This window comes from Lepidochelys kempii, chromosome 14 (genome assembly GCF_965140265.1).
Source record: "Lepidochelys kempii isolate rLepKem1 chromosome 14, rLepKem1.hap2, whole genome shotgun sequence".
Taxonomy (NCBI): Eukaryota; Metazoa; Chordata; order Testudines; family Cheloniidae; genus Lepidochelys; species Lepidochelys kempii.
Genome location: NC_133269.1, coordinates 4699702 through 4726937, shown reverse-complemented (window position 1 = coordinate 4726937; position 27236 = coordinate 4699702). Strand labels below are relative to the sequence as shown.

The window sequence follows — 27236 nt, the reverse complement described above, 5'->3', positions numbered from 1 at the left end:
CCACCTCGGACGGTTGACAAATTACCTGTATATAGGCACGAGAAGCCAATGTTTTCAAAAGTGACAAGTGATTTTAGGTGCCCAATTTGAACTACTGTAAAGGGGCCTGATATTTACCAGGAACATGCTGAGCCCCTTCTGAAAATCAGACACATTTAAAGGGTCTCAGACTGGGCACTCAAAGTCGCTGGTTACTTTTAAAAAGCTTGGCCCAAAGCAACGTGGAAAGTCCAGGGGAGATGGATTTGAGCCTTCCTTCCCCACCACCACCACCACATGAAAAAAAATTAATTTAAACATTTAAGGGTTGAGAGTTGTTATTTTCTGCTTTTTCGTTATATTAGAAGGATCAGGAAGGTCAAGGACAGCCGTCCCTGTTTGTGTTGGAGAACTCACGGGAGGTCTCAGATGTAGACTGAGGTATCGCAAACCCTTAAGTGAAGTGGTGGTGGCATCACATCTTTATCAGATACTTTCTTCCAGCTGTTTTCAAGGTGTTTGAGTTAAATGGCTGTTAATAAAATGGGGCAAGAATATGTGAGCGCTGGACTGACTTGGGCTACGCCTGATTCTACAGTTACTCCCAGGCCAAAGACCCTGATACTGTGATGTGTATGTATAACTCTAGGTGTATATTCACCTTGTTGTGTTTTTAAAATAAACATACTTAGATGGTTCAGAAGGAAATTGTTGCAATTTGAGGAAAGCATGGCCGGACCTGAAATGCAGAGCAAACAACATATATTTTTACTTATTAATAATTCCTGACAGGTTATTTTTAAAGGTGGTTTTGCCTTCAGCGGAGCTATGCCAATTAATACCGGCTGAGGACCAGGCTGAAAGCTGGGTGTCCTTTACAGAAATAATTAGAGATGTGACAAGACCCAAATCCTAACATCCCTGAGAAGTTTGCATCCACATCCATACACTACAGTTTTGGCCCATGTCAGTGGGTAACACAGGAGTCAGGATGAGAGACAAATCTATAATCCAGAAAACTCCTTTTCTCCTTCCCAGCCACAATCTGCTAAAAGCTAATCCTAGTAATCTATAGGACATTGCCAAGTTCCTAAAGATTCCTTGCCACTGATGTGGCCCAAAGGGACCAGCCTCACTCTTGTTATCTCTCTTTATTAATAATTATTAATTATTATTATTACCTAATTAGGTTGTCATTCAAAGAATATAACAGACTCCTAGGTTACTCACAGAAGAGAAAGCTTCAGAAGGGCAGACGTGTCCACAAGATTGGGATGTCAGCACGAGTTCATTACTCTGCCTGTGTCAGATATTACATCTGTGATCATGATGAAACAGAAGCAGACAAAATCTCAGGGGAATGGGAATGTCACAAGCAGCATTTCCAGGTTGAAGTCTAAAAGAGAGGTCATAATAACTTCAGAACCAAACATTCAGAGCCTGGGGCTCTCACTGGACTGATTTTCACACTGTGGGACTCTGCTGTCACAGATTATATTAAGTGGAGAAAAAGGCAAAGAATCTAATTTGACTGATAGGATCACCTGAAATAAGAAGATGAACAAAGCCCACCTCATCACACCCCACCCTGGCCTCTAGACACACACATACATACCACTTGCTCTCCCAAATACCCTTTGTAACCTTATACTTGCTCCTAAAATCCCCAAACAGCAGTGTAGCACACTCCCAGACACTTCCAGACTTACTGCCATTTCATTTTCTTCTTAAACAGTAAAACCATTTCACTATAACTTGGCTAAAGCATTAACACTCTGGTTTCAGTTTCTTTTATGATAGCCTAGGGCAACTGCCAATTAGGGTCCCCCAGCCACCCTGCCCCCTCAGTAGCAACTCCCTGAACTGTCTTATAGTGCAACCCAGACACATAACTCTCCTGTTCTCTGATGAAAAAATATAAAATAATAATAAACACACCGTAGAAAAGATTATTGGAGTTATTTGCCAACAGAAAATGGCTACGAGCCAATCTCTCTTCTCAAATCCACTCTCCTCGCCCAGCATCACCACCCTTCCCCAAGCTGTTTCAACCACCATCGTTTCTTAAAGTGAAGTGCACATGATTTTGCGCATTACAGGAATTGTCATAATACAGTTGTTTCAGGCTACCATGTCTGCTCTTAAATGTGACACAAAGAGGAAAGTTAAGTGACTTGCCCAGTTACTTGCCCTGTTAAGATTGAACAGCAAGCCTGTGGCATAGACAGGAATAGGACCTGGGTATTTTGTCTCTGAGTGCTGTGCTTTAACCACTAGACAATGCTTGCATATATGGGCATTTTAACCTCTTTGTTTCTCATATGGTGGCATATATTCCCCACCATTATAAATTGACTTCATACGGCTCTGTGGACAACGCGAAGTTCTACTACTCATTTACATAGTAACTAATACACTTCTAAGGAAGAAAAAAGAGATGGGAAAGACTAGAAGAAAAGCTAAAAAGAAAAGACTAAAACTGGTGAAACAAAAACAAAGTGGTGGTGTGGACGGCTCTTGAAATTTGTTGCCACTTGAAGACTTACATGGTTCAATAGACTCACTCAGAAACACATACATGCTCACAAATATGTACATCAAACCACTAAAATAAACAGACAGATTCCATCTATGAACAACACAAACATTAGAATAGATCACTACATGAATGCTAGCGAGAGAGAGAGAAAATGTTTATTCCCTCATATGCATATATATCTGTAAACATACACACACACACACATATATACATGTTGTGCGTTATTCACACAGATAATACTTTGCTCAGCTCTTTCATGAACTTACTGAATCTTAGCCAGGCTTATGGATATGAGTCAAAATGTTAAGAGAAAATGGAGAGGGGGGGAAAAAAGACCACTAAGGACATGAAAGCATAAGGTAATAACCCGGGAAACACTCAGCCTAATACACATCTCTCAGCCACGGCCTATTTTGACTCAATTCACCGAAGCTGTGCTTAAACACAGCATTTAGCCAATCGCATTGGGCATGGATGTGCAGGGAAAAAGGTGGATCCTGGGTCCTTTGTTGCTAAGAGCACTCGAGGCTAATTATTCTCCTTACCTTCCAGTTCTTTAAGCCTTCTTGACATCAGCAGATGTCCTGATTTGATTCCTATTTCACTGATCCTGAAGCAAGTTGATGGGTGGGGAGGGCAATGGGAAGAGGCTCTTGATAGTTTGACACTCTAGATCCAGGCCGGGAAGAGAAGAAAGGAATTTATTATTACACATTTTAAACGTGGAGCCACTCCAAATTTTCATAACAGTTATTTTCATCCTCTTCAATAAATTGTAGCTTGGTACCTGGACGTCATCTGCAAGTGAGCAGCAATGTAATCTCTCTGGAATAGCAGGATACCATCACATGGACCATTTTCTCTTTCTTTCAAAGGCAGACTCAGCTGAAGCCATTTGACTGCAGCTGCTGAATTCAGAACCAGCATCACCATCAACAGAGAGAGCCAGACATGTGTTGCAGCTAGGTGCATAGACAGCAATTGCACGTTTTCCACTGAGCAGCTTCTTAACTAGCTCATGGAGCCCACATGGCTTAAGATATTTAGGACAAGGGCGCGCTGTCAAAATCCCAGCTCCCAATAAAGCGCCAGCTTTACCACCCCACCCCACCCCATTGCTCTGTCCGACATCACGCTTCCAGTTTGTTTTCCAGTCTGGAAAACACAAAGCTCCACTAACACTGCAGAGGCAGAGGTACCACCGAGCCAAGAGGGGGGGACCAGGTCCCCAGCCAGCCGCCAATGCGGCAAGCAGCGACAACCGATCGGCGAGCAGGTCTGGTTGCTGCTGCCAGCAATGAAATGAGGCTGTAGTGTCCACCAATCTGATCTTTTATAGGCTTTGTTTATTAACTGGGTGCCCCTATTTCATAAGGCAGCGTTAGCTAGACTGTGATGAAGATGATGACTATTAGCAGGAGGCCAAGGACACCTTTTCTTAAGCCTCATTCATAGTGGCAGACATGGTAAAACAGCCTAGCAATTGTTCTCTCAAATGTCACCTTTCTGTGTAGGCCACTGTGCCGACAAAACCCTGCTCTCGGTGGGGCTTTTTTCCTTCCCTCCCCCCGTTTTAAAAAAAATAACCGTACTATCCTTTAACTATCGCCAAAGAAATTCAACCCACCAGGGACGTTTTTCTTCTTTTAGGCCTCCCCGCCCCCCATCCTTTATTTTTTCCCCTCCCTTCTTCACGTCGCTTGAACAATCTGGCTCTGTTCTGGGCACATTCTTGTGGCCTATTCTTTAGGTTGCTCGTGCAAGGTTCATTCTGAGTGGACGGTGGGGGGGGGGAACAATACAAGGTCTGCATTCAGGTAAGGAAGGGCTGGAAGGTGAATCTAATGTCGTGGGGGATTGTTGTGTCATCAGCTTAATACCTGAGGAGGGGAAACAAAGAACCTTTAGAGAACTTGCTTCTAGGCTGTGACCCTCCCCCTCTTTCTCCCCCCCCCCACCACCCCTGAAGGAACTCAAAAGATAACAAGGACTGAAAGAAATGGCACCAATATAATTAAAGCTATCCAAGCAATTTCTGGGGGTATTAGATATGATGACAGAGAACCAAGACATTAATAGTATTCCTGGTATTATTAACATCCACCAGCATGAAGGGACAGGTGTCATTTTAAAACTCTTCATCAAAATTATTCCTCTTAGGAGTGACTCAAAGCAGGGCTGATGCTCCCAGACCAGGTAGAGCACACAGTCATTCCTAGAATGATCCAATGATCCTGTATATATATATATATATATATATATATACACACATATAGTCAGCAGGGTGTTTAGTGACTGCAGAACTGGGATATTTTGCAGTTCACATAGGTGGCAAATCAGGGGCCTAGAGATGGGAAAGTGTTTGACCTTGATGAGTTTGATCAATAGAGTTTGACCAAGACTCAGCTAGAAAGAGGCTGAAAGTCGCTGCTGTCTGACAGCTGTTTGATGGATTGTGGGACATGATTTGATGAGGATGAACTCAGTCCAGTTCTCAGCGTGCAGCTATCTATCATTTAAGCCAGCTCATTTGCTGGTAGAGTCAGCAGAGAGGGATTGAATGGACCTTGGAGATAGTGTCCATCTAGCAAACCTAGAGATGGTCTCTTGCTAGAATAATTTTGAGGCAGACTAGTAGGGCAGCTGAGCCTATTTCAGTGGCCTGCTCATCTCATCATTACATCCAGATGGCCCTAGACTACATTTGTGGACATGGCAGTAGGACGCTTTGTCAACACATCATAGCTAACGTGAAGTGCCCCTGGTGTGAGAATGGGAGAGGAATACGAGCCAAGAATACAATAAAGAATGGAAATACATATAGTAGTTCAGTTCTAAAAAAGGCTGGATACTTACATTAACAATAACATTTGCAGTTATACAGGTTAAAATGAAGATAATTAAATTTCATGCTCCAGGGCACAAACTGATTCCCACAAGGGTCAGGAAGGTATTTCCCCATAAGTACAGCAGTGCTCAACTGGCTAGGTAGTTTATAAGGGAAGAGGAAGGATCACTTTCCTGTGAAATATGAGGTACTGGCCTCTGCCAGTCACAAAACGTAGGACCGGCTAGATCATCGCTCTGCTTGCGGATGGTAAACAAACACCCAGAGGCTGATCCAAAACCCATTGAAGTCACTGGGTATTGAGATCAGTAGGGGTTGCAGTCTCTGCACAATGTGTATGGTAGTGTCTGTAGGCTCCCTTATGCTCTAGCCCTGGGTATCCAAGGCTGTGACATGCAATGTGGACTTTGAATGAAAAACAAACATTAACTTCTCTGGGAGTTTTCTCCCCCCATGGTATTATGTCAGTCTGAAGTGATCCAAGCCAGGGCAGGATGGCTTTGGAACAAGGCTAAAGGGGTGTGAGAGATTAACTACCTGGCCTATCTTTTTGTTCAAGTGAAAAGACTTCAAACTCCCAGCTAATGAAGTCCAGAATCAAGCCATTCATCTCCTTATTAATCAGTCTCTTCATCAGTCCAATTTAATTTCAGACCAATACATTTCAAACTAGCAGTATAGCTCTGTTCTAGGTGGCAATCCCCACTACCTTCCTCACTATTCTGGAATGAAGAGATCCCATTGGATCCTATACTATTATAACAGGCTAGACACAAAAGCCTTATATCTTCCTCACTATCTGAGCACTGCCTCTGCCCCTGGCTCAAACCATCTTTCCTGTGTGCTGCTAGAAGCATTAAAAGCTTTTTTCATAAGGTCTCACCTTAGTTATTGGGCCACTGTTTAAAGGGATACCGTCAGCTCTTTGGGAACTGTCACTTGGACACAGCATTTCTGGCCCAACTAATCTGAGCTCCTGAGCCACTTACAAGTCATCTGTGATTTTGTTTAGTGATTAAACAAATCTCAGCTACAGGCTTGAAAATGGGCTTTTGGAAAATATCTCAGTGTTACTAGCTCTCGCAGTTTTATCATAAGTCTCAAGGTTGGATGTTTTTCTTAAAGCCCCAGCTGATGGAATCAGATTCTATGAGAATCTCTGCTTTGTTTAAAAAAGAAAAGAAAAAGATTTCTAGCCCTCTGGCTTGCAGAGAAAAATCTTGAAAACATGAAGCAAATACAGCCTAAAGGCTCACACACTGTAAGGCAAATAAGAAAACTAACCCAACATATATTGTTTTTATTTTAATCTCATGATTTTAAGCAAATCTCATGATTTGGCAGGGTGTGGGGGTCGCTCGAATCATAACTTTCGAATATTTGAGTTGATGATACTCATACCAGTACATTCCCCTGCTTGGAATGTAGCAGCCTGAGCTTGTTAACCTTTCTGGCTCATCAAAGGAAGGCTCATGTTTTCTGCTTGACCCACAAAGAGTCAAGAGCTGGGGGAAATTGGGATAGAAGATGTCGGGGAGCTAGTGTTAGCTGTAAGTAACTACCAGAGTCGGATTATGTATGAATGGTGCCCAAAGGGTGCACTGGCCCCTCTTTTATGTAGGATAGTATGAATCTAAATAACTGTTGCTTGCACAATACCTTTAATGAAAAAAGAGTTGTGAGAAATGTGAAGTGAAATCCTACTTAGAGGTCACCAAAAATGTTTGCAAATAGTTTTCGTCACTCTTCACCCACCTCCGCTGGTACCTAAAGCCCAGTTCCAATCTGGTCCAGTTCCATAATATAATTAATAGTCAGTTCAGCTCCTGCTGTTATGCCAGAAAACTTGAGGCAGTTTCTGCTCCAATTTCAGCTCTTCCAAATCAATGTTTTTCTGGACTGGAGTTCACACTGTTTGCCTTGCTCTGCACTCAGTGTATAACCTCATTAAGCAAAAGCATAAAGTCTGTTATTTATTTATTCCACATGATAAAACCAGGATATTACTCACAGTGATAACATGGGTTAATTTTCAGTGAAGTCTCTTTTGGCAGCAGGTGGCAAACTTTTAATAAATACAATGAATAACACTCCTATCAGATCCAAGATAAAAGGCTGTCATATCATAAACTCATTTCGCTCTTTGGGCCAGTAACATTAGACTTCAAGGTGCTGTAATTATCTTCCATTGATTTTTATTTATTTTTTATTGTTACTCATAAAAAATGGAGCATAAAATTCAATTAGTTCAACAAGATTTGGTGTGAGCTTGGACGCTAAGGTGTAATAGGTGTCTATACAATGTAATTTAAGGGCATCACCCTGCCAGCTGACTACTATGAACATCCGACAGAGCTATTTCTGCTGGAAGAAAGGGTCTTTGCAGGAGTTCTGGCTGGGGATGTCTGTAATAGGAGCAAAGTTCACACCACACCAGCAGGATGGAACATCTGAAGTGCACTAGGAGCAGTGATAAGCTCCATTGACAGCCCAGCCAGCCCTGCTTCTCTCTTAGAATAGAGGTCACGAGCCCTCATGGTGGAATCCACTTGGGATACAAGACAGGTAACTAGCCCTTCCCAAATGTTTCCTCCAGTAATAACCCTCACTCTAAGCTGTTACGGCAGAATGAAACATGGAGGCAGCAGGGCCCAGTGGCTGGATTGGGACTCACGACTCCTGGGTTCTATTCCTGGCTCTGCCCTTGGGTGACAGTGGGCTACTTACTTCCCCTTTCCTAGCCTCAGTTTCCGCAACTGCCAAACGGAAATGATGACACTGACCTCCTTTGTAAAACACTCTCTTATATGGTGGTTTTCGTCAGTAGATCTCAACAATGTGTTATCATATTATAGATATACCATATCTATCGATGAAAAGCACTATAAAAGGACTAGGTACTATATATATAACGGTCGAAGACGGGATCAGGAATTACTGCGGAGTGCTCCCCAGTTCAGCCCCTAGGCTAGTTCCCCTGTTGTAGGCCAGCCCCTTTACAACACTGATCCTTCATTCACCCTGTAATCAGGGTGTAAGTCAGGGCAGCTTTTGGCCCGGCCTGTTGACGTTCACTATGTTGGGTGAGTTTTCAGTCAGGAATGAAAGGGGTGGGGTGTTTTTTTGGTCAGAGGTTCTGGCATGTGGTAACATTTCCAAAAGGCTATATTGAATTGAAGGCTCGTGCTATGGATTCATGGCAGGAGTTACACACACAGCCCTGCTAGCCGCAATCTTGTTCTCCTTCCCCCCAGAGCTAATTCTATTTTTAAAAAAAACAGTGAGCATAGGGAAAGCAGCAGAGGAAAAAGTTTAAAACATGAACAAGGAAGCCCCAAAAGGTTTTGGGGTTGGGGGTCAGTGCAGAGAAACCCCTGAGGTTTCCATAAGAGAGAAACCCAAGTTGAAAATTTCAGATTTTCAGTAGGCGTTGGGTTACCTAAGAGACCACCTCTATCTCCATCCTCCACTGCCACAGCTGCAGAAGCACTGATGTGATGTCCCTCCTCCATATAACGGAGAGGGAATGACTGAAAGGACGTTCTCTGGAAGGGTCCAGGCTTTGGAATACCTTCCCATACTGGTCCAAAATAGCCTGGCTTTGCCAATTTTCAGGGTGTTTGGAGCTGGAGTCTGGGTTCGAGTGCATGGTGTTAGAAGGAAGATGATCTTGTGGTTGAATCACTGGAGAAGGATTCTAGAGATGTGACTTCAACTCCCCGCTCTACAGTAGGCTTCCTGCGTGACCTTGGCCAAGTCACCAGATATCTCTTTATGTCTACACTGAACACTAAGCTTGTGTCAGGGAACTGTTGCTCCCTTACTAACATTCAGTGGCGGTGTTTTAGTTGCTAGCTCCCAGTACTAAAAGGGGAAGGGTCGATGGGGAATCAGGACCCTGAGACTGATAGGGAGAGGCCAATGCTCCAGGTCAGCCTGAAGGACAGGGCGAGACAGGCTAATCAGGGAGTCAGGAGGCCAGGGAGGTCCCATCCTCCGTGTGAGCTGGATTTGCCTGAGTCAGACAAGAGTGGGGCCGAGCTAAGGAGAAAGCAGGGGCCCGAGCTGAGCTGGGGAGCAGAGCTGGGCCAGATCCAGAGAGAGCAGCCCCTGTCCTGGGAGCAGAGCTGCAGCCCCAGAGCCAGAGGCACAGCCCCGAGAGAGCAGACTTGCCCTGGAGCAGAGCTGCAGCAACCAGAGCCAGAGGGGCCAGAAAAGCGGCCCACGAAGCAGGTCAGTGCTGGGAGCAGAGCCACAGAAGCAGCCTGCAGAGCAGACCTGTCCTGGGAGCCGAGCTGCAGCAACCAGAGCCAGAGGGGCCAAAGAAGCAGCCCAGGGAGCTGGAGGCAGAGCAGCAGCAATAGTGCAGAGACCGAGTGGTGGAGCTGGGGCTGGAGCAGTCCGAGCTGGGTGCAGTGAGCAGCTGGGGAGACTGAGGGGGACCCTGGGCAGCAGGCCCAGCACAGGGAGACGCCTCAGCCAAGGGGCTCTGCAGGCCAGGCTTGGATCATAACCCCGACAGGGCGGGGGTGGCACTGGGAAGAAGGGTCCTACCACTGAGAGCGTGTGGCCACCACCAGAGCGAGTGTCCAACCCACAGCATCCCTGCAGCACAGCCAGGGCCTGAGAAGGGGCCTGGGACCTACAAGGAACAGACTGTGAACTGCCCTGACGTTCCAGAGACACTGTTTGTGATGTTCCCTGCCACAGAGCGGGCTGATGTGTTTCCTTTAACCTTTCCCATTTTTCCTTATTCTTTTTAAAATTAATTGTTGATTAAATAACTTGCATTTGCTTTCACTTGTATGTAATGGTCAGTGGGTCAGAGAAGTGCCCAGTGCCCAGAGTGGAGACACCCAGCCCCTATCCTAGGTGACCGCAGCAGGGTTGGGGGTCGAGCCCCCCAGGAATCCTGGGCCCAGCCTTGTTGGGGTTGCGAGGACTCTGCCAGACAGGAGAGTGGAAGGGGAGTCCTCAAGGGCAGGGAGGCCACTGGGTAAAGGAAGTGGGAGCGAGGACTCAGATCCTTTCGCTAGCCCACTTCACCGGGGTAGTCCAGAAGCCAGGAAAGTTCCCCACAATAGCAGGACTATTCCCCCACTTACACTTTGGCCATGACTCAGGTTTGAGTCCAAGCCCCACTTCCGTCCACACACAAATCAGTCTTGGGTCAGCAAGCTCCCAGGACCCAGACATAGTTGCTGTGTCTCCATTTCCAACCTTCTGCTTGCCTGTCCTTTTCTCCCCCCAGTTCCTGTCTTGTCTGTTTAATTGTAGGTTCTCTCTTACTAAATGTGTCTACAGCACATAACAGAATTGGGTTCTGGTGTCAATAGAGGCCTCCAGGCATCTCTGTAATACAAACAGTAAGAACTGGACATTTTCCAGAATTATTTGGGCTTCTTACCTATGCAAAGACACGTCGTAAGTAGAGCCAGTCGACAGCATTCATTTCATTTCATTCATTTGGGCATTTTTTAAAAAGTACAAATTTTCAATTTTTTTTTACATTTTCCAAATTAAAATAGTTTTTCATTCTTTTGGGCTTCCCCAGTTTTTTATGTTTCCTTTTCCTCCCTTTTTTCTTCCTTCCATTTTGCCAAAAGGTCGTAGGAAGGCAGAAAGAGAAAAAACAAAACGCTAGAAATCCTTCAGGTTGAGGAATTTTTGAAAGAAAGAACCTTTCATATTTTTAAACAAATATTTTCAGAAAACATGTAACATTTGTGACCATCCCTCGTTCGACATTTCACAAGAACAAGACTTCTTGTGCAATTTCTACTGTTATCTGCTTCTGATAGACCCAGAAGTGCCACAAGAACGACCTTTCTTTTGTTATTTGGCATTTCCAGTCCCTCCTCCCCCCTCAGGAAAAAAATGAAAAATAATATAAAATAAATTAACAGAAAATTTCTGAAAAGTCAGCAGGGTTTGGTTAACAGAAAAAATTGGCCTAATTCCTTATGACGGTTTTCTGAAATGTCATTGATTTTAGTGGAGTTATTCCTGATTTATATTATATTGGTATAAGTGACAGGAGAATTAGCCTGCACCTCAGTATTGGGTGCAGCGGGGGTGTTTTAAGATAGAAATGAATGAATTCGTTATTTTGCAGAAGACCTTTGCATACTAAGAAACTGGAATATAAAAAAAAAAAATCAAGCAAGAGGTGGCATGAAACATACTATTAAACCAGTGTAGCCTTCCAAAGGTGTGAGAGTTGTGATAAGTCCTGTTTAAACTTTACCCAGAGCTAAATACCAAATGTCAACAGGCGTTCATGCCCAAACTCTCTGATCAGGCCAGACAAACATCCAATCAGAAGCATAAATCAAAGCTGAGACATAGTCGAAGGGAGGCGGGAATGTTTCGCTCTCCAATTCCCAGCGGGTTATCCTCAGCCAGTTCTTTCCCCTTCATCTATTTATACAAGACACCCTGCCACATGTATCTTTGTTTCCCATCAGGTAAACAGGCACAGTGAGTAATAACTGCTAAGTGTACATCATGTACCAAATCCACACCAACTCAAAAGGGCATCTCCAGCATACTGTGAAAAGAAAAGGAGGACTTGTGGCACCTTAGAGACTAACCAATTTATTTGAGCATAAGCTTTCGTGAGCTACAGCTCACTTCATTGGATGCATAAAGTGGAAAATGCATTCCGATGAAGTGAGCTGTAGCTCACGAAAGCTTATGATCAAATAAATTGGTTAGTCTCTGAGGTGCCCCAAGTCCTCCTTTTCTTTTTGCAGATACAGACTAACACGGCTGCAACTCTGAAATCTGTCAGCATACTGTGGATGCAGCATGCTTGTTTGCCTTTCCTCCAGGTCCCATCTACCTAGCAAGCATTAGGCCAGGCTCATGAACTGACTTCCGTCCAGCCACTTTCTTGAACACTAGGAGGAAAAACATTCCCTTTCTAAATCCTTCAGCTGGAGGAGGATAACGGCTCAGGAGGCGGCGGAGTGTTATAAACAGATTCTGCTGCCTTAGTTCACCTTCAGTCCCTGCCTCTGTCTGTGCATACATGGCTTACATGATTAAAGGCAGTTGTTAGACCATCATATTGCTGCAGGTGACATAGTGCATTTTGTAACAATAGCAAATACATTTCAGGTCTGTTCACAATGGCAAATGTTCTGCCTGTTTTATAACCTGTCTCCCCCTAGTTTGAAGCCTCTAATCGGGTTAGTACATATATTCATGGACATCTTATGACATAATATACTTTGATCTGATCCAAAGCTTTTTGAAGTCAATGGAATGCTTTCCATTGATTTCGAAGAGCTTTGGATCAGGTCCTTAAATCCTCAAGTGACTTAAATTATAACACTCCTATGTCCATACAGCGAGTTTTTTTTATTATTGGGCTGAGGAGAGGCTAGAAAACACCATCTGTCATGGTAATGTCTTTCTTTTCTATATTTCTTTTTTCCCTTCCTCATTAGAAAAAGCATGCTCATTTGAAGCAGGCAACATGTTTTATTAATTGATGGCAAATAATCCTAAGATAAAATGTGCAATAAACTTTTTAATGGAAACATATGGTGGGGAAAATTGATAGGGGTGAGCCTTCGAAGTGCAAGCTTTCCTTGGGAGTACTGTTATAAAAGGAGATGCTGTGTACAGAGGGACCAGCGTGCTCTCAAAGGAGCTGAAGGTGCAGACCGGCTTCATCTACGCTTGGGAGGTAGGCTAGGCATATTAACTGGCATGGCAAGGTGGGTAGTATTTTAACCTGAGATGGACCCAAGCCACAGAATTCAGATACGGACCTGTCTTCCGCACTTCCCAAAGCCTGGGGTTTCAGAGCTTGTCTATATGCAGTCATGATGGTTTAACTGAAGATATTATTTTAGTCTGTCCACAAAGCTATTAGCACTAGTTTAACGAATTCACTCTTATTCCAGTTTAAACCACTCTGAGCTTAAGTCAATTAGAAACACGTTTCATCTAACCTGACGTAAGCTGCGCTTAACATGAACTAAGAGCTTTGCAGCCTTTAACTGGTTTAATTGAACCAGCGTGAGTTTGTGTGTAGATCTGGTCTTGGGGTGCAGCCTACTGTAAAAATAAGAGCTCAGTCTGATCTTGGCTATGAAGCTACATCCCCATTAACTTCAGCAGATTCACTCCTGGTTTACACCAGGGTAAAATCTTAAGCTATCATATAGCCTCACTCTAGACATAGTGGGCGAGATCCTGCCCCCATTGAAATCGGGTTTTGTTGAAAATAGCACTGCAGTTAGATCAGAGGGAATCTGTGCCTGGCTCTGCTATGACTCATGCCATGTCTATACTACAGGGATGACAGCAAGGGAACCGTAGCATGACCCTGTAGTGTAGACGCAGCCTACCAAGACAGAATGGGTTTTTCCATCGCTGTAGGACCCAGTGGTTGCTAGCTCGATAGAAGCATTCCTCTGTCAATCTAGTTGCCTCTGCACTGGTGGTTAGGTCAGCATATGCTCCAGGATGTAGACTTTCCACACACCTGAGTGCCACAGCTGTGTTGACCTACATTTTAAGCGCAGACCAGGCCTCACTGGGGGACCCAGGGCAAGCCGCTTTATCCCCACTGCCTGCCTCACTTTCCCTTTTCGTATAGCTGAGAAAACAACTAATACTCCTATTAAAAACCATTCACTTCAGGCCAAATCCTGGAAAACTGAGCCAAGTGTGAGCCAAAAGGAAATGCCCCAAAGGACACTGGGAGCTTTCCTTCCCAAGACCAACCCATATAGCCAGTTTAACCATTAAGGGTGGGATTTTTACAGTGTCTAAGGCCCAGCACCTCGATGGTATTTAGGTGCCTCACTCCCATTGGATCTGTGCCTAAGTGACTCAAGGGCACAGAAGCAATTGATTTTCAGCAGGACTTATGGTCCCTTGGGTGCTTCTGAATATCCCATCCGAAGAAGCTACCCTAAATGGTGATGTTCTGAAAACCAAACACACACACTGCCTCAACCTACTACTCCCAGATGTGCCTGAGAAACCAGATAAGTCTTGTAGGGAATGGTGAGAATTGGTTGATGTGGCGAGCTGCTCCCAGCTTTTGGCCCTTGTGAACGGGTTCTTTGTGCATGAAATGCACTACTATGCCAGCACAACCTCCATATACCACTTGAGTCTTGCTTAAACCCTCAGAATAAGTGGGACTTGCATGGAGCACACATTTCAGTGTTTCAATGCAGAGAGACCCAGACCTCAGGGGAGCAGTACAGAATCACAAATAGCATCTTATTGCCTCCTCTGAGTCTCTGCATGCCACTTGCATTATTGCCAAACCTAACCATTCAAAAATCATGAGTCAGGCCCCAAAACTCTTGTGATTAGCTTCAAAAATCAAGAGATTTAAAATCATAATAATAGATTTGTGGTTCTTCTAGGTTAAACTCGAGTCCCATTTTCAAGCTTTTCTCCATAATCACAAGGGCTACAAACTTACCTTTTAAAAACAACAAAAGCTGACATTCACATGACTCCAGGAGCTGGAGCCTTAAAGAAAACATCAAAGAACATGAGATGTGTGATAAAAACACAGAAGTGGGCAACACTTCACTTTTTCTACTCAGTCATTGTTTGCTGGCCCTGATCCATCAGTCATGAGATCCTGGTTGGGGGTCAGAGGTGCCAGTTGGCCCTGGTAATCTATTAACCAGAGTCACATAAAGGTATTGAAAATATGGAGGCACCTGAATTCACTAGCAGCTTTTGCTGGCTTGTCCAGTTGTTCATTATTAGTAACATTGTTATACTGGCACCTGGAAAAAAACGAGTAAGGTCCGTCCATCTGAGGCCTTTCTTTCCCCGGCCCCAGGCAGAGTTGCAGAAAGGCACCGACTGCGTCAGACGGAAGCACAAGCCCCCTCTTGCCAAGAGGCTGTAAACCTCCTGGCTCCCGGTCTCATTTATCACCTCAGCGAAGGTCCTGTGGAATTCCACTCATTCTTCACAAGGACTTTCACCGCTCAGATCAAACAAGGGAGTGACATTCCCGGGCCAGCATGTGTAGGCGGGGAGGTGGGGGGAAAGGCTTAATCAATCCAGCAGACTTTCCCACACTTTTTTATCAGGGTTTTGACACAACAGGTCAAGGACCTTCTAATGGTGTCAAAGGTGCTTTTCTGGCCTAATAGGCATTGGCATTGACAGTGGAGATTTTAACCTCCCTACAGGTGGTCCCTCCACCACAGTGGTGATAGGGCCACTCTACCGGATCCTCTCTATCCCCTGAGTAGCTAACAGACATGCCATGCAGGAATACCCAAGTATTATTTGCCCATCTGTTGGAATTCAGCTCTTAGAGCAAGTAGAACCCACTTTTTATCTGTCCAGCCACCATGAGACGCACCAGGACTCCTTCTGCGTTCCACACGTAGACATGTAGAGACCCCGGAACATTCTCGGGAAGAGCAGTGAGTTCATGTCGACAAGACACGCTTCCAGGAAGATGGGTGGTGATTAAAGAGGTCCAATTTCCCTGTGATTTACAGTCCCTTTATGTCCCTTGTAACACCATTCATTTAAATGGAGTTTCTCCTGCTGTGTGAACATGTACGTGAAAAATGGTCACATTTACATTTCCCAGTTATGTTACAAAGCACGAGCTTAAGAATCACAGCACATTTATTTAACACGAACTATACCATGGTTTCAGAGACAGGCAGTGAGGTTTTGTTTTGCAACAACAAACAAGACATTTGAGAGTATAAGACCTGTATAAATTGCTATGGACCAGATACCATGGTGAGGGGTTGACTAAGAAGACAGATATAGATTAGAAAGGATGGATGCTCGTAGGTGCATAACATAATCTCATTATGACCCACCCCAAAATAACTGATGGGCAGACCTTGTAAGTTTCAGAAGTTAGGTTCTGGTTCAGATACATTTCTAAAAACTCAGAATCTCATCCAAACATAAAGAGTCTGCAAACTTCAGCTAGGAAACTCATTACAACCAGATTTCTCACCCACTTTCTTGGACTGGTCAGATTGGAGATGCATGGGAAATAGCTCTACTTATGGGTACTTGGCACTTCATTTTATAGTCCCAGCTGAAATAAGGAAGCTCAGAGGTTGAGAGGGAACATGAAAAATAACTCCTGGCAGGGGGAAGGTAATCCAAATTTTTTACAAACTTCCCAAAAGTCTGGTTTGAGTTTTGGGGGCAGTTCTACTGTGGTTCTTATTTTACCCACCTCTACCTAAAACTAAATGCCTATCAGGGACACAATCCCCGAGTGGGAGTTCTAGCTGCTATTGCACTACAGATAAATAATAATAATGGGCTCCTGGAACCGAAAGGGGAAAGTTTGCTCCACCAGCTAATAAATGGCTGTTTTGCAACAAGACCCAATTAGAAATCCTTTCTTTGTTTCACAGTGTCAGGTCATGCAGGGTACTAAGCCTCCTCAGCTTCCAGGTTCTAAAAGAGGAGCTGAGGGCACCTAGCAGCTCTCCAAAGCATTCAGCGCCACACAGGATTGGGCCTTAGGATCTGAACGCGTTCACTGGGGTAGAAACTGTACAGAGTGTTCTGTATCTTTTGGCAGGTATTCACTGTTTCTTTAGTTGGGGTTAAGGATACTTCTCCTCCTCATTGGCTGGAATGTCAAAGAAAATTCATAAATCTTATGTAATTTTCAGGAAGTGTGTCTCTGCAAGGAGACTGGAAATGCAACTTGCAGGCATGTCGTGTTTTGTTAACATCTCAGTCAGTAGCCTGTCTTAAAGTAGCTCTGTCAGGCCAAAAAAATTGACCCACTCTAACGTAAAATTAATTTGGGCCTTTAGAACTTCAAGGAAAGCAGCAAATATGATTGATTTAATTTTTTGCAGGCCTACAATAACAACCTGCTTTCTCCTCACGATCGCAGGCACAAGCCTGCATGAACCACTTTGCCCATCTGCTCCCGCTGAGTGGATTCAGTACAGGGCAGTGAAATATACAGGTCTGTTGCTCCTCGAAGGAGACAGCAGGAGGGGCCTTGAAATTTCATTTCATGGCTTACAAGAAAGCTTCACAGACAGCAGTGAGAACAAGTCCAGTTGCTAATGCTTAAAGGAGTGGATGGGGAGTCAAAACTCCTAGGTTCCATTCCCAGCTTTGCCACCAAATCATTGCCTGACCTTGGACACGTTACTAAACTTCTCTGTGCCATTGTTTCCACATCTGCAAAGGGGATAAAATACACCACTCTGGCCAACACCTTGAGAGCTAGGGGCTACGAGGTTCAAACTCACGTGCTGATTGTTGGAGCCATGGGCACATGGGACCCCAGTAATGAGCGAGTGCTGAGAGAACATGGAGTCGGTCAACGCTACGCTCGGCTGATGCGGCAACTCATGGTGTCGGACGCCATCAGATTGTGGAGGGATAGCTACATAAAACACATCACCAGACATCAGCAATACCAGGAGGGGTGAGCTGGAGTGCCAATCAGAAGTGCAGTCGGGAAAGTAACTCAAATACTTTCCTGATGGACTGTTTCTTTCTAAATAGACAACCTATCCCAATTTCTCAATTACTAAGGGACAGTCTTCACTCATTGATATATTTTGCTTTCCGCCACCATCTCTCTGTATTACTTTTTTCATGAGTAATGTACCTGAATACTTGGATGCTAAATATCTAAACTGTATTCTTAAATTCATTCACCTAAATTTGGGTTATTGCTGATTATGCACTATATGTATCTTATGACTTTAAAAACAAACCCTGTATTTGTGGATAATCTAAGCCCTGTACCCAGATGTACAAACACTCTTTTCTCTACCTGCATATTATATAATTTTAACATTAGCTTTAATAAAATTTTTAAATCTGTATCTCAAAGGGGACTTGTGAGGATCAACTAGGGCAAGTGTGTCTCTTGCCCTACATGTGCCCACAAAGGGGGAGTAATGTTATTATAACTAAACCTCCCCTTTACTCCCTTATGCTGGCTTCCTGCATTGCCAGTTGCAGCATGGGGGTTGGACAGACTGAATTCCATGGGACCACTACACCACTGTCCCACACAGACATAGAGGTGAGCAGGGAAAGAGCAAGCCATGGCCAGAGCCTTGGTTAAATACCTCCTCCCCCAGTGCACAGGTTAGCACATCTCAGTCAGCACAGAGTATTGATCTGTCAATACCAAATTACCTTCCTCTGCAAGCAAAGAAGGAGCCAGGAACGGAGATGATTCTTATACATCCCTGGTCTGTTCCTGGGGTGATGCAGCCACATGTTGCTCCTTACTTTTGGCCATGAGCAAAATCACAATTTAGCCCTTAATTAAATGTTTTCAAATCTGGAATGCTGAGATAAAAGATGCTACATAAGTTGTACTATTCTGTCTGAATCCTTTTTGTTTATGTGTACAGACAGCCTGCAACCTAAGTAACAAGTCAAAATTGTAGTCCACCTTGACATGTGTCCCCCTAAAGCTGTTATTTCAGGCAGTGGATTTTCCAAGTGTGGCACTGTGCTGTTTTGGCCATTGCCTTTAATAGCACTTTAAAAAACATTACTACTGTTTTTAGAATAATCACCCCAAACAGCACAGTCTTGCTATTGTAAGAGGGAGCGTTCAGTTCTGGTCTTATGTTTTCAGAACAAGGTTGCCCAGCCCTGGTAATTAGCTCAGTCTGTCTGCACTGGGTTTCTCCAACTTCTCATGAAAATACTCGTAAGGTTTTGAATAGACTTTTTTTTTTCCATAGCACTTTTCAGACTTGATGTTTTCCAAAGTGACTTACAAAGCAATGGGCTTGGTCTGTGCACTGCAAGCTCAGAAATAGCTCACACATGGCCCTGGAAACATAAGACTGTTCTATGGGGTCAAAGAATACTTGTCAAAACCATGGCGTTCTCCCAAGGAATGGAAACCCAGTAGAACTTCTCAATGGCAAGCTGGTGCCTTGAAGACATCATTCTTTTCCTGCACTGTGATCACCGTAACAGGGCTTCAGCTAAAGATGGGAGACCCTCATCAAGTTCAGGGCCCTGGGCAGATAAGCACACATCAGCTCAGAAGTGTATCAGAACCTCTTGAGACAGAGCTAATGCAAATCTCATGAGATCAGGTTTTTCCTCACAAGATTTGCAGTGGGCAAGTAAATGAAAAATAACGGAAACAATCTTTCCAAATGGAGGCTCTTTGGAAAGACACAAGCACGTCAGCACAAATCCTCAAAGAGATTTCGGTGCCTAGCAATCAGTGGGAGTTAGGTGCCTAAATAGCCTTGAATCTCTGGAGAGCTACTGACTAAAGCCTTGATTCAGCAAAGTACTTACGCGAGTGATCAGTGGAACAATTCATGTACTTCAGGTGAAGCACCCATTTAAGTACCTAGCGAAATCAGAGTCTAAAACAAAGCACTGTGCACCCAGATATTCAACGCTACAGCATATAGAGCATCATCAAAATTAATAGTCTGGCCTTAAATCTGCATTTAGGTGACAAAAGCTCTGGCAGCATATAATACATACATTTCAAACTGGCAAACCGCATAGCTAGCTAAACTTACACAAGTGAATGTAATGGCCATAAAGGAATCATTAGGGCATTGGCAACTCCTCTCTTCTTGTCTGAGGTATGATTATTTTGCTGTTCTCTTGCAATATTTTTAACAATTATAAGAATTTATACAGCACCTTTCATCTTGGAGGATCCCCAAGCACTTTAACTAAGGCTACATTTCTCAAAAGTGGCTAGTGATTTGGGGTGCCCAATTTTTTGGGTGCCCAACTTGAGACACCTTAAAGGGACCTTATGTCCTGTTGGTGCGTGCTCAGTACTTTTTGAAAAACCAGGCCATGTGTCTGAGCCTTCTTCAATTTGGGCATCCAAGTCACGTTTGAAAATCTTGGCCAGTTTACCTGCCCAGAAATCTCTTTATCCACATGGTAAATGCAGCCATTTCAGGACTGGAATACTGCTCCTGTAACAATACACAGCAATGTGGCGCGCTGTTTAGGAGAGGAAATGGAAAAGAATACCATGTCCAACTGAAACTGCAGGGGGAACTCCAGCAGAAAGAATGCAATTACCAAAACTAGGATAAACAGGACACTGGGATTAAAACAAGCCCTGTTCTTTCAAAAAGTTCCATGGGATCTTTAAAAGACAGGAAAGAGGGTCCAGTGGTTAGAGTTAGCTAGTGGCTAGCCTGGGAGCTGGGACACACAGGTTCAATTGTCTGTTCTGCCACAGATTTACCATGTAACCCTGAGCAAGTCAATTAGGCCCAGGTCCTCAAAAGTATTTAGGCACCTAACTCCCACTGAAAGGCCTTAGTCTCTCTGTGGCTCAGTTCCCCACCTGTAAAATGGGATAATAGCACCGCCCTGCCTCACAGGAGTGTTATGAGGGTAGTGCATGAATAATTGTGACTTGCTCAGATACCATGATGATGCGGGCCATGTAATTCCCTAAGATAGATACCAATTAGGACATTGTTTTATTATTATTTATTGGTCACTGAAAGGTGACATCTGAAAAATGTCCGCTTCACATGTGGCAAGGATTCAGTGCTGACTCAGAGGTGGACGCCTTCTGAACCACCAGTACTATTCCCTCCAGTACCACAGGTTTTGCTTGCAGTTCTTCCTGCTTAGTTGGGGAGCTCTGACAGCCACGTCAGTATCACTGAAAACCACAAAGGCCAGGAACCAGAACCTGTTCCGCCCCACGATGTATTAAAGGGACAGTAGGAGGTGAATTTTCAAAGTGTGCCATCACCACTGGTTTAAATGATGTTCCAGATATAACACCATGTCTGAGGCTTTAGAAGGGGAAGTAAAAGGGCTGACAAACCCAAAATTTGGAGGGACCTCCAGCCTCTCCCCATCCCCTTCTGCACACCTGTTGCAGGTTTCTCCGAGGGATAGGTATTACTGTATATTCTGCAGTACCCCAAAGACTGGTCTTAACTGTGAATTCCCTACATTCCATAGGATTATGCTGGTTTGACTTAGAGTATTGCTACACTCCAGTCAGAGGTGCGACTGCAGCTCGGTTAGCTACGTTAGCTTTGATCTAGTTAGTGCATCTAAAATAGCAGTGACGTTGAGGCAGTATGGACCTCAGCACAGGCTAGGAATGTGAGTACGTACCCAGGGTTCCAGGCAGGCTTGTACCGCCCATGCTGAAGCTCATGTCATTGTGTCTTCCTAAAGCTAGTGCAGGTATGCCTACATAAACTGTAACCCCACCTGCCAACTGCAGTGTACACATACCCTGAGAATTCACTTCCATGAGCTTCCAAGACAGCAACATTCTACTGGAACAATCAGACTGTCGGCACCCACTAGGAAAGGATCATCCCTGCGGGAAACAGAATTTTCCCAGAAGCGGGAATTTCCCAGAATTTTCTCAGCCACAAGAAATAAGAATGACAGAGAAAGTTACCTTGAATAAATGGGTTTGGTATTTAGTTATGAACAAGATGAAGCCTTCTAAAGTCTGTTGTAAGTTGCAAGCTGGTTCACAGTCAAGCTGGAAGGGCATATCAAGTGGGGTCCTGCAGGATCTGTCCTGGGTCTGGTTCTATTTAATGCCTTCATAAATTATTTTGAATAATGGCACAGAAAGTACACTTATAAAGTTTGTGGACGACACCAAGATGGGAGGTGTTACAAGCACTTTGAAGGACAGAATTAGAATTCAAAATGATCTTGAAAAATTGGAGGACATGGTCTGAAATAAATAGGATGAAATTCAGGAAGGACAAATGCAAAGTACTACACTACAGAAGGAATAATCAATTGCACGACTGCCTAGGAAGGACTACTGCAGAAAAGGATCTGGGGGTCACAGTGGACCATAAACTAAATATGAGTCAACAATGTAATACCGTTTCAAAAAAACCAAACATCATTCTAGGATGTATTTGCAATAGTATTGTAAATAAAACATGAGAAGTAATTCTTCCACTCAGCACTGATAAGGCCTCAGCTGAAGTATTATGTCCATTTCTGGACAAATTGGAGAAAATCCAGAGGAGAACAACAAAAATGATTAAAGGTCTAGAAATAACCTATGAGGAAAGACTGAAAACACTGGGTTTGTTTAGTCTGGAGAAGAGAAGACAGAGGGGAGACATGATAATAGTCTTCAAGTGTATAAAATGTTGTTTTAAAGAGAAGGGTGATAAATTGTTCTCCTTAACCACTGAAGACAGGACAAGAAGTAATGGGCTTAAATTGTAACAAGGGAGATTTAGGTTAGGAAGTTATTCCTAATGTCTAACTGTAAGGGTAGTTAAGCACTGGAACAAATTAGCTTGGGAGGTTTTGGTGTCTCTGTCTGTCATTGGAGTTTTTTAAGGACAAATTAGACACCTGTCAGGGATGGTCTAGCTAATGCTTAGCCCTGCCTCCGTGCAGGAGACTGGACTAGACGACCTCTCGAGGTCCCTTCCAGTTCTACATTTCTGTGATTCACATATACACAGACAGACACACATAAATACACCCCTCAGTCACACATTGACAAGCAAAACCTCTATAAACTATGTACGTAGGTCTCCTACAGGCTGTGAAGACAGATCAATAGATCAATAGACAGCCTATTATACAGTCATAGCAATCATCTCCGGGTGGCTAAGTTCCCTCTAAGCTGTGCAGCCCCACAACCGTGCAGCAGGCTATCAAGGGCTGCGCAGGCAGGGAGAGGTGCCTCTCTCCTGGCCCTTGCCCCAGAGCTGCCTTGGCTGGGGAGACGCGTCTCTCCCCTGGCCCCGGGTTGCTGCTGTGAGAGAGGGCTGGGGGGGGGGGTCCTCTCTCCCCACTGCAGCCCCAGGGCAGCCTGCACTCCAAACCCCTCATCCCTGGCCCCATCCCAGAGCCCACACCCCCAGAGCCCTCACTGCCCCCCCACCCCACATCCCAATCCTCTGCCCAAGCCCTGAGCCCTCTCCCTGACCCTGAACCCCTCATCCTCAGCCCCACTCCAGAGTTCTCACCCCCCACATCCCAACCCTCTGCCCCAGCCCTGAGCCCCACCGGCACCTTGAACCCCTCATCCCCAGCCCCACCCCAGAGCCCTCACCCCCAGCTGGAGCCCTCACCCCCCACATCTCTACCCTCTGCACCAGCCCTGAGTCCCCCTCACACTCCAAACCCCTCAGCCCCACCCCCACCACACATCACCTCCATATTGGTGCACATAACAAAATTCATTCCTCACATGGATAGAAAAAATTAGAGGGAACATTGCTACACAGACAGTTTCACGTTGTTTCTTTTCGGGTATGTCTACACTGCAGCTAAGTGTGTGCTGCCCAGCACAAGTAGACAGACGCATGCTAGTTCTGCTCAAGCTAACGCACAAAAAATTGCCGTGTAGCCGGAGTCGCACTGACAGCAGCTCAGGCTAGCTGCCTGTAGCCAGGGGCCCAAGCGGGTTTGTATTCAGGCAGCTGCCCACTGTGCTACCCCTGACTACACTACTGTTTTTAGCATGCTAGTTCAAGCAGAGCTGGCATGTGTTTTGTTTACCCAAGCAGGGAAGCACACTACTCTTAGGTGTGAGCAACTTTTGACTCTTAGGAAGACAAACTGTTACTGTTGTTAGTTTGGGGTCATGCAAGGTTTTGTGTAGAGGCAACTTCAGAAGAGAGGGAGTGGCTGCATTGTTTGCTCTCTGATTGGAGTCAGTCCCTGAAGCAGTGTTTCTCCCAGGCAGTGGTTCTGTGCAGAGATTCCCGGGCGATGGGATTGTCCTGCATGCTGTGTGACCACCTCTGTTCTAGGACGGATGTATGCATGAAAATAAAACAAGTTACACTTGCATATAAATACTTTATATATACCCGGACTCCGAATAACTGATTTCTCCTCTAGCGGGATGCCGACTTGCAAAACCCCAGACATCTGCTACAACTTGGTAGAGGAGCAAGAGTGGTGTCAGAGCAGGGCCCTGGTGTCAGGAGAAGGGGCAGGAATATTATTTGAACATACATTTTAATACTTTAATACGTATGGCCAGGTATCATTGCAGAGAGAGGTTATACTCTGGTATGAAAACTTACAAGGTAAGTAATGATTTGACAATCAGTAGTTTCTCAGTTCAGTGGAGCTGAATCTTTATGAGCATCTGCTGGAGCCAGTTCTATATTTTCTCTATCAGACTCCTTCAAAGTTATTAGGATCCTGAAATAAAAGGGTGAGGAGAAAAGCAAAAGAGGGAGGGCTAAGGAACCAGAACTGCGTCCTTTCCAACCTCGATAAATGAATCTCTCTCTCTTGAGGAAAACTGTTCACAAACAAATCCCAGCAGACAAACTCAGCCCTATATTATTAGTAGTCATAACTTATTCCCATTTAGCACATCAATTAGTGCTGCTCCCCACCCACCCCCTACTCTCAACTAGGTCCAATATTGGCTGAAAGGAGGTGGGGTAAAGGGGTTTCAGATTTTGGCACCCAGGCTCCAGCTGTTCTGGTTGAGCAGCTGGGAGTGGAATCTGACTCTTGAGGAAGGGATTTACGACATGGTTTAGCAGTTTACCTCCAACGTTTGTCCCGAATTTTTACGGAGAGGTTCGAAGTTGAGCTGAGAAGTTTCTCAAGCCCTTGTCCAAGCACAGAGGTCTGTCACACAAATGCCAACCCTGCTTTTTACCTCCCCTGAGATGCTAGGAACTTCACCAGACCAGGAGAGGAATTTTTCAGTTCCCCCCACCACCACATTCCCTCCCTCATCCTTTTTTGGCCACTGCTGCATAATGCAGTTGGCTTGTCTTGGCAGCCAACTGACAAGGTATATATGTACATACTGACCAAAATGAATGCAGTTGCTGAACTAGGTGTCAGAGTGAGACCCCTTAAAATGATGAAATACGCTTACTGTAGAGCAGAATCCAAGTCTACACAAGCCCAGCCAGAACTTCCACAGTGTAGCTCTTTTCTTCTTAACATTTTTGCTGTGGAACCATCCCCCGTGTTCAGAGTCGATTCCTTCTGGGGAAAAGACACTGCTGCCTTGAATTCAGGAGATCTCATACAACTCTCCCACTGCCTTGAATTTCATCTGCTCTTGCGAGTTTTCCACTATGTTTGGCCACAACTGTTCTGGATCCTTCCCAATTCTGGATTCAGCCTGGATGCAGAAGTGTAGCAGAAGGTTCTGGTCGAGGGGCTAAAATATCACATACACACACATACACACACAAATTTGGGGTTGGCTCATAGCTGAAGTAGCACTTCAGGCCCCTCACTCTCCATTCACCCCAAGCTGAATGGATGAAGTAGAATCGTACAGCGGCAGGTCATCATGAGACCACTTCTATTTGCTGTTCTTTCTCAAAGGTTTCTAATCGCTCCGAATCAACAGGGCATAATGCACCGAGCACCAGTACTGGGCGCAAGTATCTGCAATCATTTCCAAATACAAAACACTGCATTGTGGAATGGAGCTCAGATTCCCAGGTGAGTTGGTACATCTGCAATGCATGCAGCTTCTTCTCTATGCTGGGGCAACTGCATTGGTTTCAGTTGGATCAGAATTAGAGATCTCTTCCTATGAATTGCAACCATCCAGCAGAATCAGTGCTTGGAAAATGCCTGGGGCAGATGTCATGCTTCGGCACACAGAGGTCCTGATTCTCCTCACATCTATGTTGATTTTATACAAGTATCACTAGATTGACTTCAGTGGAGTTGCTTGTGATGCACAACCAGGAAATCAAGGCCATAGTTTCATGTATGCACCGAAAGTTTCAGTCACTCCAAGCAAAGATGTTTGTGACTTCTTTTGCTTAGTGTAGCTTAATGAATGAAAGCGGCTTAATTCTCTGGCACTATGCTGGGACTGGGAGTGAAAAAAACTCCTTTTGAGTAATAGATGGAGTGGATTTGATACAGAAGGTCATTGACAGAGTAAATACAAAACACGAGGATATAATAGTCTCTCTCCTGACCACAACCACACCCTAAACATTAGTTGATGATGCATATAGCCAGCTATCTCCTGCTGAAGCCGGAGAAGCAGACCAGGTGAGATATGGGCAAGCCAGCAAGTTTGGAGACAAGAAGACTCGCTTGGCTTTGGGAATCAAACCACAAGCGGAGCCATTGACGCTGGCCCTCCACATATGAAAAAGGAAACATATAAATAAAGATTCCTGTGGATGGCAGAAAACGATGTGAAGGGATCCCATTGGCTTGGTTTTCCTTTGGCTTGCCCTCAGTCCTGGAAGCAGAACTAAGCTGAAGTCCGGTTCTCAGATGGAGCCAGCCTTCCGTCGCCTTGGCTTTGCCCACCTCTAGAATGCAGGCCCCCCACACACTGGAATAAGGCAGAGCCAGCACATGTGTAGCCTAAAAAAACAATTGTAACAAAAGTGATGATGGTTTTTTAAAAAAGAGATGAACCCACCTCTGTTTCAAAGGCTTGCGTTGTTTAGGTCAGTCTGACAAACTGTGAGTCTAGCCTTCTGTGGCAGAATCTTGTAGAGAGCCCCCTGGGTCAGTCGGCAGGGCACTGAATCGGAGATACAGGCTCTATTCCCAGCTCTGTCACTGACTTGCTCTGCCACCATGGGCAAGTCACTTAGCCTCTCTCTGCCTCTGTTTCGCCTCCCACCTCTTAGAGGGCATCTACATTTGAGCTGGGAGGTGTAACTCCCAGCTCGCGGAGACATACCCCCGCTAGCTCTGCTCAACCTAGCGCCTAAAAATAGCATTGCATCCACAGCAGCATGGCCGGCCACTTGGGCTAGCTGCCCCGTGTACAGCCCGCCTGAGCCCCGGCTTACATACCAGAGCTGGGCTCCATGCAGCCATGCGCAACCTGCTATTTTCAGACACTAACTCAAGCAGAGCTAGCACAGGTACATCTATAGGAGCTGGGAATCCCACTGTCCA

General features: G+C 44.9%; 1 long non-coding RNA gene across 2 annotated transcripts in view; it reads right to left on the bottom strand.

Annotated features, from left to right (window-relative positions):
* Window positions 1-1237: 1237 nt before the first annotated feature.
* Window positions 1238-27236, bottom strand: part of LOC140898376 (uncharacterized) — a 60525-nt gene continuing 34526 nt past the window's right edge. For both annotated transcript variants that reach the window (XR_012154973.1, XR_012154974.1), the window contains exons 2-3: window positions 3064-3187; window positions 1238-1375 (exon numbers count right to left, since the gene is read on the bottom strand). This is a non-coding gene — a long non-coding RNA (uncharacterized lncRNA). The remainder of the gene's footprint in view (window positions 1376-3063; window positions 3188-27236) is intronic.